The sequence below is a fragment of the Rattus norvegicus genome, chromosome 15, assembly GCF_036323735.1.
Source record: "Rattus norvegicus strain BN/NHsdMcwi chromosome 15, GRCr8, whole genome shotgun sequence".
NCBI lineage: Eukaryota > Metazoa > Chordata > Mammalia > Rodentia > Muridae > Rattus > Rattus norvegicus.
In genome coordinates this window covers 2418115-2439322 of record NC_086033.1, presented here as the reverse complement: position 1 = coordinate 2439322, position 21208 = coordinate 2418115, and positions in this window count along the sequence as shown.

Here is a 21208-nt window from a genome sequence, read left to right as displayed (position 1 = left end):
GTCTTATGTCTTGGAATCTATGAAGTATATCTTGTTGACATCATTTGGTTAGATTTTTCTTTTGAATGGAGTTTAACAATCGCTGCCTTTTGAATGGAGTTGCTAAGTCCATTTCCTTTTAATGTGGTTATTGATTTGTCTAGATTTATACCTGACTTTTTTTTTTCTATCTGTTTTCAGGTACTCTTTGTTTTTCTGGTCCTCTTTCATTACTTTATTTTGTATTAGATGCTTGCATTTTAGCTAAATATTAGAAAAATTAATTCCTCTAGATTTTTTTGTTACATGATTTTAAGCAATTTTCTTAGTCATCGTTCTAGGGATTATGGCTGCACTTAATTTATCATACTCTTTCAAAAAACAGTTCCTTAATTCTGGAAGAATACAGACATTTAGCTCAGCTAAGACTGATGGATGAGACGGGAGGACGGCAAATTCAAGGCCTTCCTAGGGTACAGAATAACTTTTTTTAAACAATGAAAAAGGCCAGTAGGATAGTTTAGTGATGGAGTGCATTCATAGCGTAATGCAGGACAGCTAAGTAATGGACTGTGTGCACAGCATAGTGCAGGATAGCTCAGTGATGTACAGTGTACACAGCATAGTGCAGGATAGCTCAGTGATGGTCTGTGTGCCCAGCATAGTGCAGGATAGCTCAGTGATGGTCTGTGTGCCCAGCATAGTGCAGGATAGCTCAGTGATGGACTGTGTGCACAGCATAGTGCAGGATAGCTCAGTGATGTACAGTGTACACAGCATAGTGCAGGATAGCTCAGTGATGTACAGTAAACATAGCATAGTGCAGGATAGCTCAGTGATGGACGGTGCACATAGCATAGTGCAGGTTAGCTCAGTGATGGATGGTGTGCCCAGCATATTCAAGACCCCATGTTTATCCCCAGTACTGTGAGAATAAGGAAAGAAAGAGAAGGAAGGATCCTTGCTTGAATACACCCCCCTTTCTTCTCTTCTTCTATATATTATTATTTTCATGCATAGTTCTGTGTAACACACATTTGTTATAAACCCAACAACACATTGTTTTATATACTTACATTTTTAAAGGGGCTGAGAGAAGAAATGAGGAAAATGTACACAGGATCTTTTATGTTTGTTTATTTATTTCTGGTATTTCATTTTTTTGCTGTGGATTCAAATTATCACCCATGTTACTACATTTTAATAGAAAAGACTGTGCATTGAAATATTTTTGTTTGTCTTTGAGATAGAAACTCTCTATTAGGTAGCTCTGGTTATCTGGGAGGCTATGTAGAGCAGGGTGGCCTCAAACTCATAGAAATCCACCTGCCTCTTCCTTCTGACTCCCAGGATTGAAGGATGCACCATCATGCCTGCTTTAAATGGAATTTTTTGAGTAGTCATGTTAGCAACAAGTATTCTTGATCTTTATGCATTTGATAATGCCTTTATTTTCTTCCCATGCCAAAAAATTATTTGAGCCAGGTCAGAATTTCTAGTTGAAAACTTTTTTCTAGTGCCTTTAATGTGTTAATCCATTTCTCTCTGACTGGCATTGTTTCCAAGGAGAAGTTAGCTGATCACTGTTCTCCTGCACTTGAGTTATTTTTTTTTTTTTTTTTTGCTGCTCCCAAGTGTTTTCTGCTTTAGGGAGGGTGTTAATAGTTTTGTTTTGTTGATTCAGGTATAGATTACTTTGTAGTAATTATAATTAGGGTTTGTTAAAATTTCAGGTGGATGGGTTAATATTTTTTCATCAAAATTGGGAAAATTCTAGTCATCACCGCCTTGAATGTTTTTCCTGCTTTCTCTCAGTGCTATTCTTCCTGGAGAGCACTGAAAAAATGCTGACACTCTAATACGCCTTATATTCCTGCATGTGTGCACAGGATTTGTTGGCCAGGGTAGAGTAGGTTCCTTTGGTATTTTTTGGTCCTGTTATGAGCAGGGTTACTAGGAATCTAAGGACACATGAGGAATAACCCGTTGTTATGTGTGGATGTTTGAATGAGAATGATTTCCATATGTACTTATGTTTGAATACTTGGTTACTAGTTGATGGAATTGTTTGGGAAGGATTAGTAGGTGTGGCCTTGTTGTTGGAGGAGGTGTGTCACTGGGGGTGAACCTTGAGGTTTCAAAAAGCCCGTGCCACTTTCCCAGTTAGCTATCTCTGCCTTGTGTTTGTGGATCAAGATTTGAACTCTCTGGTACATACCTTTAATCCTTGCACTCAGAAGACAGAGACAGGTGGATCTCTGAGTTTGAGAGTAGCCTGGTCTACAGAGCAAGTTCCAGAAAAGCCAGGGCAACACAGAGAAATACTAGCCTGGGAAAGAAAACCCAAAATAAATAAATAAATGAAAGTAAAAAAGGATTTGCTCTCTTAGCTACTGCTCTAGCACCATACCTGTCTGCCAGCTGCCATGCTTCCCTGCCAGGACAGTCATGGACTTGCCCTCTGAACCTGTAAGCCCCAAACTAAATGCTTTCTTTTATAACTTGCCTTTTTCATAGTGTTCTGTTACAGCAATAGAAAAGTGTTGAGCTCTTAAGACTCCCTCATTAACCCCTGCTAATTCATCTGTGCAGAGATGAACTGCTGACCTTGGGTTAGTAGCACTCCTGATCCCTTCTCTTGGGCCTGTTTTGAAATCACTTCAGTTGATAATAACACAAGTTACAAGGGTCTCCTCCAGCACCATTGGTGTTGCTGATGGTTATAGTATTACCCAAACCACTGGGGAAAAATAAAGTGTGAGTAGCAACATATCCACGTTCTCCTTCCCAAACTTGAGTGGTATCTTAGGTCAGGTTTCATCATTGTGAAGAGATACCATGAACAAGGCAACTTTTATAAAGGCAAACATTTAATTGGGGGCTGGCTTACAATTTCAGAGGTTTAGTTCATCATCTTCAAGATAGGAAGCAAGGCAGCATGTAGGCAGACATGTTGCTGGATGAGGAGCTGAGAGTTATACTTCTTGATTCCCAGAAGGAGGCTCTGATAGCACACTGGGTAAAGTTTGAACATAGGAGATCTCAAAGCCTGACTCATTTCTTCCCACAAGTCCACACCCACCCCAATAAGGCTCTACCTCCTAATAGTGCTGCTTTCTATGGCCAAGCATTGAAATAAATGAGTCTATAGGGCAAAACCTATTCAAACTACCACAAGAGGTTTTCAATGATATATTTTCCTCAGGTTTTGTACAAGTTTTGTAAAGTCCTGGGGTGTTAAACTAAATTTTTGATAATATCATCCACCTTTATGCCTTATTTTGGCAGAAGAGGTTTTGTATATGTTTTAACCATTACACTAGAAGTCAGAGACATTTTTGTTCGCTTGCTTGTTTCTGGCCTTTCCTTCTGGACACATATATCTATTATATTTATGGCTCACGTTTATAGTAACTAGAACCATGTTCATCTAGATAGGGTTAGGCAAAGCTCTTACTCCAGTCAGCCCATAGATAGTGACCTGACTTTGCCTTGAAAATAGTAAAAAGCTTAGGGGAGAAATTTAGAAAACCATGTGCAAGGGCCAAGTACACATCACAGATTTGTTCACTGTAGTTCAACCCAGGTCTGGCCAATTCTACATGTAGTTGAAAAGTGGCAGAAGGCAACATTAGTGACACCAACAAGGTCTGGTGAGGATGTGTCCCAGGAGGATCCGGTTAATGGGCCCCAGGTCTGTTCGACCCATAGTTCCCATATGTGGTGACCATGAGGCTGGTTTGATGAACATGACCAAGTTATTCTTGTCTGACCCCTCTTCTGCTTTGATTCTTATTGCCTTTGTGTGACCAGACAAAGTGAGTGAGGGATACAAGTCCCTGTGTTATTTTCTTCAGACAAGCATTTATTTGCTTTCATACACACGATCACAATCTTGTGTCAGATGGTGTGATAGATTCTGCAAGTGCTGTTGGAAGCAAGGCCCACATCACAGCGCACAGGTTTCTTATCCAAGTCAAAGGACCCCTCACTACAGAGAATGAAAATCATTATAGGTTGCTTGGTTTGCTAAATTTTGGTCTCTTGGAAGAGAATGTTTTCCTTACCCAGGGAAAAAAACCAGCATAAACAAGATTGTGGAGAATTTGTTTGAACTACTTGAAATAACTTACTGTGCCTAAAGCCTCAAGCATTTTCTGCCTTCATATTAATCTTGCTAGTTACTAATGTGTATCATTATTCATTAAAATAGGCCAAGTGAGAATCCCATTTAGTAAGATTGGTAATTAGAGAAAATACGATTTCAGAAGCTCTGGCAATTGACCTTCATTTTAAAAATTTCCTTGTTTTCTTACTTTCTTTTATTTACACTTGTGTTTTTATGTTTTTTTTTAATTTGTTTGTTTTTTGAGTTTGGGTTTCTCTGGTACCCTGATTGCTTTTGAAGTTGCTCTGTAGACCAGGCTGACCTCAAACTCACAGAGATCTGCCTGTTTCTGCCTCCCTAAGTGCTGAGATTAAAGATAAGTAATACTACTGGTAGACACATTTACCTTTGTTTGGTGTGTGTGTGTGTGTTTATGTCAAGGTCACAGGACAGTTTGTGTGAGTTGGTTCCCTTGCTCTACCATGAAGACTCCAAGGACTGAACCAGGTCATCAGCAGTCTTGACAATAAGCCATCTGGTCAACCCTTCTTTATTGTTTCTATGAAACACGGAGTGATGTCACCTGCTTAGTAAACACTTGAAGCTATCACTACTAAATCAGTTGTTGGTGCTCTTAAACATATTTATGCCAGCTGCATCTATAATTTTAATTATACAGTTTATTTAAATATGATACAAACATCAAAAAATGCAACCCCAAGAAGAAACAAATATCTTCTATACTAGCAAACTTAAATAACTTAGGATATGTTCAGTGAAGAGATGAATCAAAGCTACCACAATGAGTTGGGAACATGGATGGAAACATGGAGAGATTAGAGGAGAAAAACAGTCACAACCCAAATAGTTCTTGTATGAAGGTTTCTGCTTGAGTTTTTAAAAGAAATATGTTCTAGATATATGCTCTAGAGCCCTGAAGGTGTAAAATGACATTGACTTTAAAGAAAATTAGTGTTGAAATATACTTGCCCTTAAAGTATTCAAGGTTATGATTTATTATTTATTACCTTAACTAATCTTAAATATTTAAAAATTCGATCCTAAATGTAGTCTGTATATTTGAATTGGAGTTGTTCTTATTCCTTGAATATTGTCAGTTTTCTGTATATTTTTCCACAGAATCTTTGTTTAAATAAAACAACAAAAAGTATCTCTCCCCTATTTTGTAACATTAATTAATGGACGTTTCATTTTTTTGGGTAAACTAATCAAACATAAAACCAACACACACACACACACATGTGTGCACACACACACGTGTACACACACACACACACACACACACACACACCACATATATAAAGAAGGCCTCTGTTAAACCATTAGGTTTAAACATTTTATGTATGTCAATTGTCAAAAATTCCTATCTGAGGGGCTGGTGAGATATCTCAGCAGGTAAAGGCATTGCTGCTTTTCAAGTTGATGACCACAGTTTGATTCCCCTGAACCTACATGGTGGAGAGAGAGAACTAATTCTCTCAAGTTGTCCTCTGACCTCCACATGTGTGCATGTGTGTCTTGGCACACACGTGTCCATGCAAAACACATACATACGCAAGTAAGAAAAGAGTTGAATTTTCTGCTTGACAAACCATTTACACTTTGGCAAAAGAAATGTAACACGAAACTTACCGTTTTAAGTATATAATTCAGGAATAATAAGTGCATTTGTATTACTGTAAGACCACACGTGCCAGACAATCACTTCACCTGAGTTACACCCCAGCCTTCCACCGTCTGTGCTCAAAGCTCTCCACTGGGTAAAATGGAAAATCCAACCACTAAATAGTAATTTCCTGTCCTCTCCTCCCCCATCCCCCATCCTCTATTCTCCCAGCCCCTGGCCATCTCCCCCCTTGGCCCCTGGCCATTTCCTCCCCCTGGCCATCTCCTTCCCCAGTCCTCATCCTTTCCTCCCCCAGCCCCTGGCCACCATAATCCTATCCCTTGTTTGCATCTGGGAGTTTGATGACTCTCAGGTACCTTGTAGGAATGTAATTAAAAAGTAGTTTTTGCTTTTCTGTGAAGTCCCAGAGCCTGTTTCCTTTCTGTCACCACAGAGCCTGCTTCCTGTTTCTGATTCTTTTCTTGTCCTTCAGTCTAAAGCTGATTTGATCCATCCAGTCTTTTATTTCAGTCAGTGTGTTTTTTAGTTCTAATATTATTACTTCTGGATCATGCAACCTATTCTTAGCCAAGGTTTCCCATCCCGCCCCCCATGCCCCGCTTGCTTCAAAAATGTTTGTAATTTTTCATTGAATCCCTTTTTCCCACTTTTTGTATCATGATGCTTTCAAACTTGTCAGATAAGTTGAGCATTTCTGATACTGACACTGCTTGCCTTTTGAGAAATTCAGTTTGAGATACTTCTGGATTTTGCAAGCCCCATCCCCTTTTTAAATTGAAACAGACAAAAAAGAGTGTCATAAACTGACAAAATGCCTGTGGTGCCACCCTTCCCTATGCACCAGCATACATGTACTCTTCCTTTCTCTTTGTATACACACGGTGAATTTTAACTCAGATGAACTTAGAAAAGTCCTGTTTTTAAACATATCAACATCAGATTACTGAAAACGCAGGATACGGGAAGGATAGCGAGCAGTGTCTTACATAGGAGAAGGGGATCTGAATGGCAGGCATGCTTTTCTTCAGAAGACAAAGCGGCAGATGCAACAAGATGCTGAAAAGGACTGTCTGGAGTTATTCCCCACAGAAGTGCTGGTGTTGACACCCGTTTCAGACACCTGGGAGTTCCAGCTCCTCAGCAACCAAACCAAAACCCGAACCCAAACCCCAAAACACCCCAAACACCCAAAACACCCAAAACAACACCCCCAAAACACCTAAAACCCCAAACCTAAACCCCAAAACCCAAATCCAAACCCAAACCCAACCAAAAACAAGACCTGGCCTTGCAGAAAAGGCATGTACTTCCTGCTACATAGAAATCGGAGGCAGGAGGATCACAAATTGAAGAACTACTTGGTTCAAGCCCAGCCTGGGCAAATTAGTGAGACAGTCTCTAAGCGTTAAAGCATGAAGGGGTCTGGGGATGTGTACAGCACAGTGGAGCACTGACCTTGCATGCAGGATGCCCCAGATTAACTCTAATACCACCCCTCACTCCCACTTGAAAAGAAAGTCAAAGGGAAGATTTACCGAAGAGAGTCGAATGGTCTTTTTATTTTGCTTGCGCCATAATTCCCCAAGGTGCCACGGTTCATTGCCAAGAGACCCCTCCTGCCCCACAATCCTCTGTTTTCTCCAATCGGGGAAAATAAGCTTTGTTCCCAGGTTGTTTTCATGGAGGTTTAAGTGGTTCAGAGAAGTGGAGGCAAGAGAGAAAGAGAGAGACTGAACACTCTTTGGATGGACCAGAAACCTAGTATGAGCCAATTGTGCCTTGCCTGTGGGCTTAGAGGGCCTCTGGGAAATCCAAATCATCACTCTCCTACGTGTGTTCCTTGTGCTTGCCCTGGCAAAAAGCAGGGGAAGTACCTCCTTGCAGTTTTTGCAACTTAGTTGTGTAGTTAAAGTTTAGAACTATACAAGACCCAACAGATATGCCCAAAACATTCTAACAGCAGCAGAAAACACATTCCTTTCAAGTGTGGGTAGAATGATTTCCAGGAGATACAAGATCTTAGGTCAAATATATCTAAACCAGTTTAGCAAGGCAGAAATCTTATCAAGACGTTTGTTGCGATCATGTGTGCGGACACCAGAGGTCAACGCTGGGCGTCTTTCTCAATTGCTTCTCCACTCAACTTTTCGAGACAGGGTCTTTCACAGAATCTGGAGGTCACTAATAGGGCTAGACTAGCTGTGCAGTAAGCCCCAGGGCTGCTGCTATCTCTGCCTCTTCAGCACTGGGATTACAGGCACGTGATGCTATGTGCGGTGTTAGATAACGGTTTGGTTCCCAGAACCTACACAGCAGCTTACAACTGTTGTATAAATATAAAGATAAAAAAGGTAAGGTGTCTTTTACCCTGCTAGGTCTGCACCGCGGTGTCCCAAGATATCTGCTAGATATCTTGGCGGAAACACATCCCAGCTGCATACTTTCCTACACTCAAACCCTCACATAAAAGAACACACAACACAATAATCTTTGACCCAATTAGTAAGATATAATTGCCCACTTAAACATACAAAGCCCAGGGCTGGAGAGATGGCTCAGTGGTTAAGAGCACCCGACTGCTCTTCCAGAGGTCATGAGTTCAATTCCCAGCAACCACATGGTGGCTCACAACCATCTGATGCCCTCTTCTTTTTTTTTTTTTCCCCCGGAGCTGGGGACCGAACCCAGGGCCTTGCGCATGCTAGGCAAGCGCTCTACCGCTGAGCTAAATCCCCAACCCCGGTCTGATGCCCTCTTCTGGTGTATCTGAAGACAGCTACAGTGTATATATATATATATATATATATATATATATATATATATATACACACACACATATACATATATATATATATATATATAATAAAATAAATCTTAAAAAAAACAAAACAAAACATACAAAGCCCGGTACCATCCATCCGTTAGGAACATTGGTAACAGCCTGTATTACAGAGCAGAATCTTAACATCACCTGCCATGACTTCTCACCCTCTTCCCCTCCTGTCTCTGTTCTAGTCTCCTCCTCTTCCTTCAAACTTCTCTCCCGCCCATCCTTCCTTCTCCTCCAATGATAGGCCTCCTTCTATCCTGTACCTTCCCCTCACCTGTACTTTACAAATTCAATGGGGAGGTGGTTCTGGTGAAGTCACCTGAGTTCTGAGTACGTGACTAGGCAGCTGTCCTTGGGGCAGTGGAATTAGCATCAAAATACAGTAACTTCAGGGCAAACCACAATGTACAACCACCTGTGACTTCTGTTGTAAGGGATCCAAAGTTCTCTTCTGGTCACCTTGGGCACCAAGCATGCGTGTGCTACACATACAGACCTGAAAGCAAACCCTCATAATAAGATAAAAATAAATCTTTTAAAAAAGAAAACGACTCAAGCAGGCTGGTTTTGAAGGGGTGGATGTACACACAGAATCGGGGGGGGGGGGATGTAGACGCAGCTCAGTGTACCGTGCTTGTTCTGGCGTGTGTGAGGCCTTCGCTAGACGTGTAGCAGAGTGAAACCGACAGCCATAAAACTGCAAACAAGAATCCACTAGCAAATTGGGAGAGCCTAGAAGAAAAAGATCAATTCTTTCAAACATAGAACATATCAATAGCAAACTGTGAAGGACAGAAAGTCTAAAATTAGCCCTAAAAGGAAATTGAACAGGTGACAAGAGAAGCTTCCACTGAAGAGAAACTCAGCAGCTAAAAGAAAAATTAATAACAATCTTTGCTCTTCAAAAAAAAAATCTAAAAGGAGGCTGTGCTTCCACTAAGTCTGTGAGACCTGTAGCACCCAAGAGCAAAGCTGAATGGTACCAGGGAAGAACAGACCATGTCCCCAACAGACATAGACACAAGCCTCCTCAACAGTGAGGGAATAAAATGTGACATTGTGGTAGAGGGACCACATGCCATGCTCAAGTGAGGTTTATTCTTGGGATGCAACTGGGGTTCCATGCACATAAATCACAGTCATAGTGAAAAGTGTGATGGTACACCTCAGCGTGAAGGGTAGACATCAGAGCTCGCAGGGTGCAGAAGAGGAGGTAACGGCCTTACACAGGATGGGAAATTTGAACTAGGTGTGGTAAGTGTCTGCCACACTAGTAATGGCCACACTTAACAAGCCCACAGCCAACACAGCAGCAGTAGAACTGGAAGTCACTTTAAAATCATGAATATGGCAAGGATGTCCATTCTCAATACTTTGCCAGTGAAGTCCTTATTGAGAAAAAACCAACAGACATTTAAGTCAGGAAGAATACTCTCTGATGATGATGTGGCCATCTATGTTTGTATCTTCCTATGTATATATGTATAAATATGTATATATATGTATATGTATATATACCTATATATGTACATATACGTGTACCTATTTATCTACCTATATATTTCTATGTATGTATATATACATGTATGTATGCATGCATATATGTACTTACCTATAAATGTATATATGTGCCTATGTATGTATATTTGCACATATATATATACCTGTGTATGTACATCTATGAATATATGTATCTATCTATGTATGCATATTTCTATGTATGTATGCTATATGTATTTATCCACATATGTATCTATCTATGTATATATGCATATATGTGTGTATATTTATCTCTATATCTTCTTTTATCTATTTATCTACCTATTACTGCCTGTCTGTCTGCCTACCTAACTATTCAATGTTTTTTAAGTCTCTGCAAAAAAAAAAAAAAACCTTTAGCACAATAAAAACACTCAATAAAGTGGCAGAATACAAAAGTAACATACAAAAACCAATACATATTGGCACTAAGGTACCTGAAAAAGGTTAAGAAAATATTTTATAATAGCACCAAACCTAATAATATATTTAGGAACAAAGGAGCTAAAAGGCACAAATCATTGGTTAAAAAATTGAAGACCACACAGATAAATGGAAAAGCACACCATGTTCATGGATCAGGAGAATTCATGTTTTCAATTTTTCCATATTGCCCCAAGTGAAGACTCAATCAGTTTCTACCAAAATGGAAGTGTTTTTCATAGAGATAATAAAACAATCTTAAATATATAAAGGATTCTAAATACCTAAAGCAATTTGAGTGTGAAAAACCAGATGGCCATGATTTCTGAATTCAAATTATACCATAAATCTGTAATGTACTAGATTAAAATGGATGCATAGTTCAGTGGTCCAGAACAAAAAGTAAGAAATAAACCTACACATACTTGATTAACTAATTCCCAAAGTCATCAATAATACACAATAGGGAAAAGATGGCCTCTGACAAAGATGCTGGGGAGTCAGGCATGACAGTGCATGCCCACTGTGCAGGCACTTAGGAGGTGATGTCAGGAAGACAGGCACTGGAGAGCCGTTTGGGCCACACAGTGAATACAGCTCATCTGTAACTCCTCCCTCCCTGTGGAACAACAGCAGTGGTGTGTTGGGAAGACTGGGTATCTTATGCAGAATAACCAAACAAGATCTTTATTTTATGCCAAGTCTGAGTTAAAATGAAGTAAAGATTAAAATGTGAGATTCAAGTCCACAAAAACTCCTAGAAAATATGATAAAGTTCCCATGAACTAATGGCGCCCACACTGCTACGGTGTGGAGAACCAGGCGTAGGCCTGGGGGATTTAACAGAAGACACAGACTTGGGTCATTCTTGCTCTGAGAATGCAAAAGCTTTACTGAGGTTCACAGTATATATACTTCAGGTCCACTGGGTGGAAAACCCCCGGAAGCACAATGCAAAACAAGTTTACGTTCTCAGGATAAAAAGGAACACGGAAATGACAAAGACAAGTTTACATTCTCAGGATTAAAACAGGAACTGACTCAATGGTGTTACCACCCATCGGCCAAAGAGCAAAGGCCAAGATGTTCATTCCTTAAAAACAAAAGTTTCCACATGTGTCAGCAAGGCTCAGTAGAGGGCAAACACTGAGGGAGCCCAGGAGGGTCCAACACATGACATTGGCTTGTGCAGTACTGTTTGTACTCAGTAGGGGAAACACATCCAGTAATGGCAAAAACAAGGGCAGGTCTGAGCATCAAACAAATTGTCCTGGAATCTGCAGAGGGAGCAGTTGACAGTACCAGAACTAGAGGAAACATAGACAGACTGCATATCACCAAAGGGGCTAATACCCCAAATACTTAAGAAACTTATATGCATCAATTAAAAAGTACTATACAAATAGCAGAATTTTAAAGTGGGCAAAGACAATTGAATAGATATTTTCTCATACAGACATCCAAGCACTGTCAAAAGGGTTGTGACTAATCAGAAGAGAAGTTTGATAGAAATATCACGTATGTTAGGGTTGTTATCAAAAAAGTGAAAAGGTATAGTTTTTTAGGCTGTGTAGCAAGAAAAAAAAATCCTTATTTGGTGTTACTGGTAGAATCCAAGCTGTTTCATCCAAGGTGGGAGATTGAGGAGTTAAAAGTTAAAAATAGATCCATGGCACGCAGACAGAAAAACAAATACACACACACACACACACACACACACACACACACACACACACACACACACACACATAACAGATGAAAGTGTAAAACATGAAGTCTCATAATTACCATATGTACCAGACATTATATAGAAATTAATAAAATATTTATCATTAATTTAAAAAGACCTATGCTTTTGTTGATAGCTTCTGTTCTTAAAAGAGGTAAGCCTTTTATTTTCGTTTTGAGACAGGGTCTTACTATGTAGTCCAGGCTGTTTTTGAAATAACTGAGATCCACCTTCCTCTGCCTCCCAGGTGTGGGATTAAGGTTGACTCCCTGTCAATGCCGATATGTTGTTATTTTGATACATCATGAAAAATCTTATCGTCTAGTGGGAGCATTTTCTCAGCCACGTTTAGTATTGTTGCAGAAGCACTGGGGTTACGTTCACCGCCTTCTCTCTTACACCACAGCTTCTATGCCTCCCTTCAAGTCTTGCTTTGTTTGAAAGCATCTCGATTAGTATATCTCACCCTTCTGTTTTCCCACAGTTATTTTAAAGTTATCTTTACTGGTTATTTTGCAGCACAAGCACATATATTTGATGACTTCTGCACCTTTGATTTATGAGTCAATATGAAATAAGGCCTATACTGTTCTTCCCATGCAAGAACCTTGAAATTCTTTAACTCCTTTACCACCTTTAATTTTTTTCTCCGTCTTTATTAAATTGGTTATTTCTTATTTATATTTCAATTGTTATTACCTTTCCCGGTTTCTGGGCCAACATCCCCCTAACCCCTCCCCCTCCCCTTCTATATAGGTGTTCCCCTCCCCATCCTCCCTCCATTAATGCCCTCCCCCCCAACAATCACGTTCACTGGGGTCCATTGGCAGGACCAAGGGCTTCCCCTTCCACTGGTGCTCTTACTAGGATATTCATTGCTACCTATGAGGTCAGAGTCCAGGGTCAGTCCATGTATAGTCTTTGGGTAGTGGCTTAGTCCCTGGAAGCTCTGGTTGCTTGGCATTGTTGTTCATATGGGGTCTCGAGCCCCTTCAAGCTCTTTCAGTCCTTTTTCTGATTCCTTCAATGGGGGTCATGTTCTCAGTTCAGTGGTTTGCTGCTGGCATTCGCCTATGTATTTGCCATATTCTGGGTGTGTCTCTCAGGAGAGATCTACATCCGGTTCCTGTCAGCCTGCACTTCTTTGCTTTATCCATCTTGTCTAATTGGGTGGCTGATTATGTATGGCCCACATGTGGGGCAGGCTCTGAATGGGTGTTCCTTCAGTCTCTGTTCTAAACTTTGCTTCCCATTCCCCTCCCAAGGGTATTCTTTTGTTCCCCTTTTAAAGAAGGAGTGAAGCATTCGCATTTTGGTCATTCTTCTTGAGTTTCATGTGTTCTGTGCATCTAGGTTAATTCGAGCATTTGGGCTAATATCCACTTATCAATGAGTGCATACCATGTGTGTTTTTCTGTGATTGGGTTACTTCACTCAGGATGATATTTTCCAGTTCCATCCATTTGCTCACGAATTTCATAAAGTCATTGTTTTTGATAGCTGAGTAGTATTCCATTGTGTAGATGTACCACATTTTCTGTATCCATTCCTTTGTTGAGGGGCATCTGGGTTCTTTCCAGCTTCTGGCTATTATAAATAAGGCTGCTGTGAACATAGTGGAGCATGTGTCTTTGTTATATGTTGGGGCATCTTTTGGGTATATGCCCAAGGGAGGTATAGCTGGGTCCTCAGGTAGTTCAATGTCCAATTTTCTGAGGAAACTCCAGACTGATTTCCAGAATGGTTGTACCAGTCTGCAATCTCACTAACAATGGAGGAGTTTTCCTCTTTCTCCACATCCTCGCCAGCATCTGCTGTTGCCGGAGTTTTTGATCTTAGCCATTCTGACTGGTGGGAGGTGGAATTTCAGGGTTGTTTTGATTTGCATTTCCCTTATGAGTAAAGATGTTGAACATTTCTTTAGGTGCTTCTCAGCCATTCAGAATTCCTCAGCTGTGAATTCTTTGTTTAGCTCTGAACCCCATTTTTTTAATAGGGTTATTTGCCTCCCTGCAGTCTTCCTTTGTGAGTTCTTTGTATATTTTGGATATGAGCCCTCTATCAGTTGTAGGATTGGTAAAGACCTTTTCCCAATCTGTTGGTTGCCATTTTGTCCTAACAACAGTGTCCTTTGCCTCCACATTTAATTTTTAAAAATGATTAATTTTTGAACTTTATTTGGATGTGTATGTATGTGTGTGTATGTGTGTGTATGTGTGTGTATGTGTGTGTGTTGTGTGTGTATGTGTGTGTGTATGTGTGTGTATGTGTGTGTATGTGTGTGTATGTGTGTGTATGTGTGTGTGTATGTGTGTGTTGTGTGTGTATGTGTGTGTTGTGTGTGTATGTGTGTGTATGTGTGTGAATGTGTGTGTGTATGTGTATGTGTTGTGTGTGTATGTGTGTGTATGTGTGTGTGTATGTGTGTGTATGGTGTGTATGTGTGTGTGTATGGTGTGTATGTGTGTGTGTATGTGTGTGTGTATGTGTGTGTATGGTGTGTATGTGTGTGTATGGTGTGTATGTGTGTGTGTATGTGTGTGTGTATGTGTATGTGTGTGTATGTGTGTGTATGTGTGTGTGTATGTGTATGTGTGTATGTGTGTGTGTGTGTGTGTATGTGTGTGTATGTGTGTGTGTATGTGTGTGTGTATGGTGTGTATGTGTGTGTGTGTATGGTGTGTATGTGTGTGTATGTGTGTGTATGTGTGTGTATGTGTGTGTATGTGTGTGTATGTGTGTGTATGTGTGTGTGTATGTGTGTGTATGGTGTGTATGTGTGTGTGTATGTGTGTGTATGTGTGTGTATGTGTGTGTGTATGTGTATGTGTGTGTGTATGTGTGTGTATGTGTGTGTGTATGGTGTGTATGTGTGTATGTGTGTGTATGTGTGTGTATGTGTGTGTGTATGTGTGTGTGTATGGTGTGTATGTGTGTGTGTATGGTGTGTATGTGTGTGTGTATGGTGTGTATGTGTGTGTGTATGTGTGTATGTGTGTGTATGTGTGTGTATGTGTGTGTATGTGTGTGTGTATGTGTGTGTGTATGTGTGTGTATGTGTGTGTCCGTGTCCGTGTCCGTGTGTCCGTGTCCGTGTGTGTGTGTGTGTGTGTGTGTGTGACCCGGAACTGGATTAGCAGGTGGTTGTCTGCCATGCTGTTGTGGAGGTTCCTCGGCAGCAGCAGTGCATGCCTTTAACCTCTGGGAAGTCTCCCAGTGGCTCTCAACCTTCCTAATGCTGTGACCCTTTAATACAGTCACGTTGTGGTGGCCCCCTCCCCACAACCATAAAGTTATTGTGTTTCTACTTCAAAGTGCAAACTTTGCTACTGATGTGAATGGTAATATAAATTTCTGATGTGCAGGATATCTGATATGTGACCCCGGTGGGGGTTGCAACCTATAGCTTGAACCCTCCCATCTCCCGGCAGTTTTAAGGTTTTGTTTTCCACATATTTTAGTTGTATGTGTACTTTAATAAACCCCATAAAATATGTTTTTTTAATAGGAATGACATTAACCTTGCATCACTTTCTTTCCCTTTCCCTCTATAGTATGTCTCTGCATATGCAGATGTGAATGTATACCAGCTTTGCATAACAGCTCTCTAGTCTCCGTCTCCAGCCACATAGATGATACTTCACTTTAGGGCCTTTTTATAAATCAGGGTTGATTTTTGAAAATTTACATGTTGTAAATGTAAAAGTCTTGTATTTACCACAACAAGCTTGATTTGCAACAATGGATCATTCCAAAGTTCTGGCCACTCTAACCAACTCTGCCCACCTCTGAGCTCTGAAACTCCAGAGTCCGTTTTTCTGTGTCGCCTTATGGCTCTGACTCTCTCACACAGCAGAATGCAGTTAAGATTGACACATGTTCCTCTGTCAGTCATGTAGCGTGCCTCTGTCACAGCCCGGTTGTTTCTTACTTGTGCTAAATGATGCTTATTCATTTGCGTCATGGAAGACATCTGGGTGGTTTCCAGTTTGGGGTGATTATGAATAAATCTCTCGTAAACATTCATCTACTCTAAGCACAAGTTTTCATTTGTCATGTGTAGACACCTAGCAGTGGGTTGCCCATTTGGAAGGTGTGTGTTTAATTGTTTAAGCTACTGTTAAGTGACTTTCTGAAGAGGCTATGCTATTGTGCTTTTCCACTAGCACAATGGTAAACTCCAGTGGGACTCTGTTCTTGTTAATAACCAGCGTTATCATGCATTCTTTTAAATTTCTGTCCCTATCATAGATATACCATAGTATTTTATTGTTGCCTCAATTTTCATGTCCCTGGGGATTAATTATGCTGAACATATTTTCATGTGCTTATTAGCTATCCATATATCTTTTTTGATGAAATGGGTGTTAATAATTTCTAGCATTTAAAAAATTGTGTTGGGGACTATCAAGATGGCTCAGTAGTTAAGAGCATATACTGCTCCTGCGAAGGACCTGACATTCAGTTCCTAGCTTAAACCATACATTTTTTTTAATGCATTCACAAAGTTGTGCAACCACTAATTCCAGAGAATACCATCATCTGAAAAATAAAACCCATACCCATTTTCAGAGACTTCTTGTTCCCTCTGCCAGCAATGGTGAGCCATCACTAATTGATGTTTTTTCTGGATAGAGTCTTTCAGTGTGTGTGTGTGTGTGTGTGTGTGTGTGTGTGTGTGCCTTTGAGATTTCATGGGTACCACATCCAGTACAGGTGTCTGTGGAAGCCAGATGAAGGTGTTTAATTCCCTGGAACTGGAGTTGCAGGTGCTTGTGTGTTGCGTGATGTGGATGCTTAGAACCAAGCCTGAGTCCTCTGCAAGAGCATTAAGTGTTCTTCATCCCCGAGCCTTCTCCCCAGACCTTCATTTAGCGTACCTTTGAGGTTCATTTGCTACATAGCAGGTATCAGTATTTGATCCCTTCTTCTACTCCACCCATGTGCATTTCATTTACACAGTCATCATCCTATCATTAGGTTCCCTTTGCTTTGCTTAGGAGCAATACTGCACACAAGCTTTTGTGGGGACCCGTACTTTTAATTACCCTGAATGTATAGGGCTTCGAGTTATTTTTTGTCTAGGCATGAGGTGTGCGTTGAGGTTTTCTTGTGGGGAGAGGCAGAGCATGAACATTCCATCGTTCCAGGGCCGTTTACCCTTTCCGTCTTAGATTCCCCTGACCATCTGTCAAACTTCGGTTGACTCTAGTCTGTCTGTTTGACTTCATTGACCTACATGTCTATCTCTTTGCTAGTATTGAAGTCTAGAGAGTGTAGGTTTAGAAAAAGTCTTGAAATTGAGTGGTTGAAATCCTTCAGGGTTGTTCTTATCTTCTCCTGCCTTTCTCATACACTCTTCATCCTTTTGAAATTCTGGATATATATGATGTGCATGTGTACATGTGTGTATGTGTGTGGACACTTTTTAAAATATGGGTGCATGTATGCCGTGATATGTGATGTTCAGAGGAAGGTGTGTTGATCCTTGCTTTATAGCTTATGTAAGCAGGGTCTCTTTGTTGTTGGACACTGAGTACATCTGGGTAGCTGGCCTGTCAACTTCAGGGCAGTCTTCTGTCTCCCATCTCTCTGTAGGAACACCAGGACCACAGATACATGTGCCTGGCTTTTATGTGGGTTCTGGGGATTTGAACTCAGGTCTTTATGTTTGCATGCAAACATCCTTCCCACAGAGTCATCTCCCAAGCACCTCACATGCATTTTAGAATCAGTGCATCACTCATGATTTGAAAAACATACAGTGAGACTTTGAGAGGGACTTTCTCCTTAACAGTTTGTTCCTTCCAGTTGATAAACATGCTGTAGTGCTATGCTTAGGTTTTATTTGATTTCCTTCATCAATATTTCCCAGTTTCCAACATACAAACTTGTCACGCACTTAGATCACATAACCAAATTTATGACTAAATCTCATTTTCGTTGTTATAGCCAATGATAATGTTTTCAAAACTGTGGATTGTCATGGCCTTTACGAACCTGTAGAATGAAATGCATTGTTTTTATACTGACTTTCAGTTCTGTGATTTATTCAACTTGTCTTCTAGTCCAGGAGATTTTAGGGGGACAGGTTCTCTGGAATTTCTACACCAACAGTCTATTCATTGTAATAGCACATTAAAAAATTATTCTTTCCTTCCTGGACACTGGTTCTATCTCGTATCAGTTCTTTTGCATGTAGAAATCTCTTCACCTCCCTCCCCTTTCTCTCCTCCTCTCTTCTCCCTCCCCCTCTCCCTTCCTCCCTCTTTTCCCTTCCTCCTCTCCCTCCCCCTACCCTCTCATCTCCTTTCCTGCCCTCTTCTCCTCCCTTCCTTTCCTCTCTCCCCTCTTTCTTCTCCTTCCTTCCTCTTTCCTGCTTCTTTCTAGTGTGAGCTATAGATGCTTCAGTTGATTTTTTTTATCTGACTGTTGTTGTGGGGATGAGCACATGGCCTTGTACATGTTAGTGACTGAGGGTTCTACCACTGAACTATATGCCTGGTCATCCACTCTATTTAATTGTATTCATTTCTCTCCATTCTCTCTTTCAAAAACATTTAACAATAAATCTGTCTTTTAGTTTACATATAACATTTTGTTTTGTTCTTTCCTGTCCCCGCCAGTGACCCCTCTTACTGTTCCTCTCCCCTCTCTGCAGAAAAAAAAGTCCCTTCTGGGTTCATATCACACATATTTCGCTACCCTCCTTGTCCCTCTCTTCCATTTAGACTGCTTCTCTTCCTTACATAGGCGCCTTGCGTATGTACATATAACCATTTATATATAAATTTAAATCTAGATTCTGCATGTGAGGGAAAGCATGGCATGTGTCTTCAGAATTTGGCTTATTTTGTTTTCATAATGATGTCGTGCTCTGTCTGTGGGCGTCACAGCTCCAGACTTCTTTATAGTTAACTTTTTGTGTAAGCACATGTTTCTTTTGTAAAGATTTATTTACCGTACTTTTAAATTTATGTGCATGTGTTTTTGCATGCTACATGTGCTTTATTTTCTTCTCATAGTCTTCCCTCCAGCCTCCCACTTTCACCTAATTTTGCACCAGAAGAAGAGCCCCATCCTCTTAAAACACATCTCCATTTCCTGGTGTATCATGTGCCATTTTGCACAGTACCTCATTTCTGATCTTACAGCTGAGGAAGTCTGAGCTACCCTCAGGACCTGGCCCCTGCCAAAATCATATGCATCCCTGCCTTTGTGCTCCATTCCTGCCTAGAATATCTTTACTCCCTTCCATTTCTCTGCTTCAAAAAATAAACAAGATGGTTTTCTGGATAGGGCGGGAAGTGAGCCCCTAATTCAGCCTCCGTTCATCTGCTTGAGCCAGATGCTCCCCTGGATACTTGCATGATAAGAACTGATCAAGAAGGCTGTGCGCCTACCCCTAGTGTTTTATTTACCAGTGCACCAGAGACCCACAACATTTAGTTTCCTTCCTGAAAACCACCTACTCAAACCCTGGAGACCTATATTTGTGTGCTAGAAAGGGAACTCACAGATCAAACGTGCCTGTGTTTTCAGGGAGTGGAATAGATGGCTGAAGGTAGACATCTTTGAATGTAATCATCTGTGTATTCAGTCATATACATACGACAGGTGACAATTTTCTTACATGGTAGGGATGGAAAAACTTTCCCCCTTCTCCACTCTCTCTCCTTGTCCTGCCCTCCCAGTGATGGATCATCCACCTACCTGTGGATGTGGCTGAACATGATAGCTAAGGGCTTCGGGCTCCGGAAAGGACGAGACCTGGTTCTGATCCTGGCTCCTCTCATGCCATAGCTCTTTATCTGAACTCCATGAGGCCCACACTCTCATCAGTTAATTCAGGAGAAATGTATTATTTAAGTGGCGATGTGTGTGAAGTGCTCAGTGGCGGGCCAAACACACTGCAGGGACACAAACGATGTTGGTGAGGATTAAAAGTCACTCTATCTTGTTCCAGCTTGGGGGTGAGATTTCAATGAAGACAATCAGGCCGGATTTTCTTTGACTTTTCTGCATAGTAGGGCATAATGCTTGAGGGCTCTCAATTCCCTTCTTCCTCTCCTGGGGCTCCTGAGGATCTGGAGAGGCTCCTAAGGTCCAGCACTTTCTGGCAAGAGAGGAAATAGATAAAGAGTAAGAGAGAAATCACAGAAGACGTCGCCACAGGCATTAGCTTGGTAAGGAAACAGTAAACATGGATTAAGAACCAGCTGCGTGCCCGCCTTGAGGTTCTCTTTTGAGGGCAAGGCAACGTCAAGGGCTCTCTTGCTGCTTCTCCCTCCAAGTCATTCATGTCCTATGCCCTGGTCTCTTTATTCAGAGCCTGGTAAAGTGTTTTCTCCTTTTGACAGATTCTTGGTCTGTTTGGAGGAGGAGGATCCTCATGTTGGCATGGCCCATACCTTGGCTTCTACCAAAACTTATACTGTGAGGTGGTGGGCTCCAGGAAGAAATGATTAGGTCAGGGGTCTCCAGTCTCAGAAATGAATTCACATTTTTCTCAAGGGATTAGGTTAGTTTCTCTTGGGAGTGAGTTGGTGTCAGGGAGCTGGATCAACTACATGAGAGTGAATTATGAAGGGGTTGTCCTTGCTGTTTTGGCTTCTTTTGCTGTAAGCTGCTTGCTGCTCCCATGTGTGCTATTGCTGTGCGATTTCATAGCCTGGTGTCCTGATCATGTGGCCTTTAGAGTTTTTTCAGTCTACAAACACAGGAGCCAAAAGAAGGCCCCTTGCAAGGACTCCAGCATCGCTTTGTCATAATGACAGACAGTTGACCAAGACACATACTTATAAAAGTGATGCTTTGTGATGACAGGATCACCCGTGGATATGGCCAAATATGATAGTTAAAGGCCGATTGATAGGAAGGAGACTGAAGCTGGAGTCTTGGCTAAAGGCACCAAGTGACTTAACTGCAGTTGACAGAAGAGCTTTGGTGAGA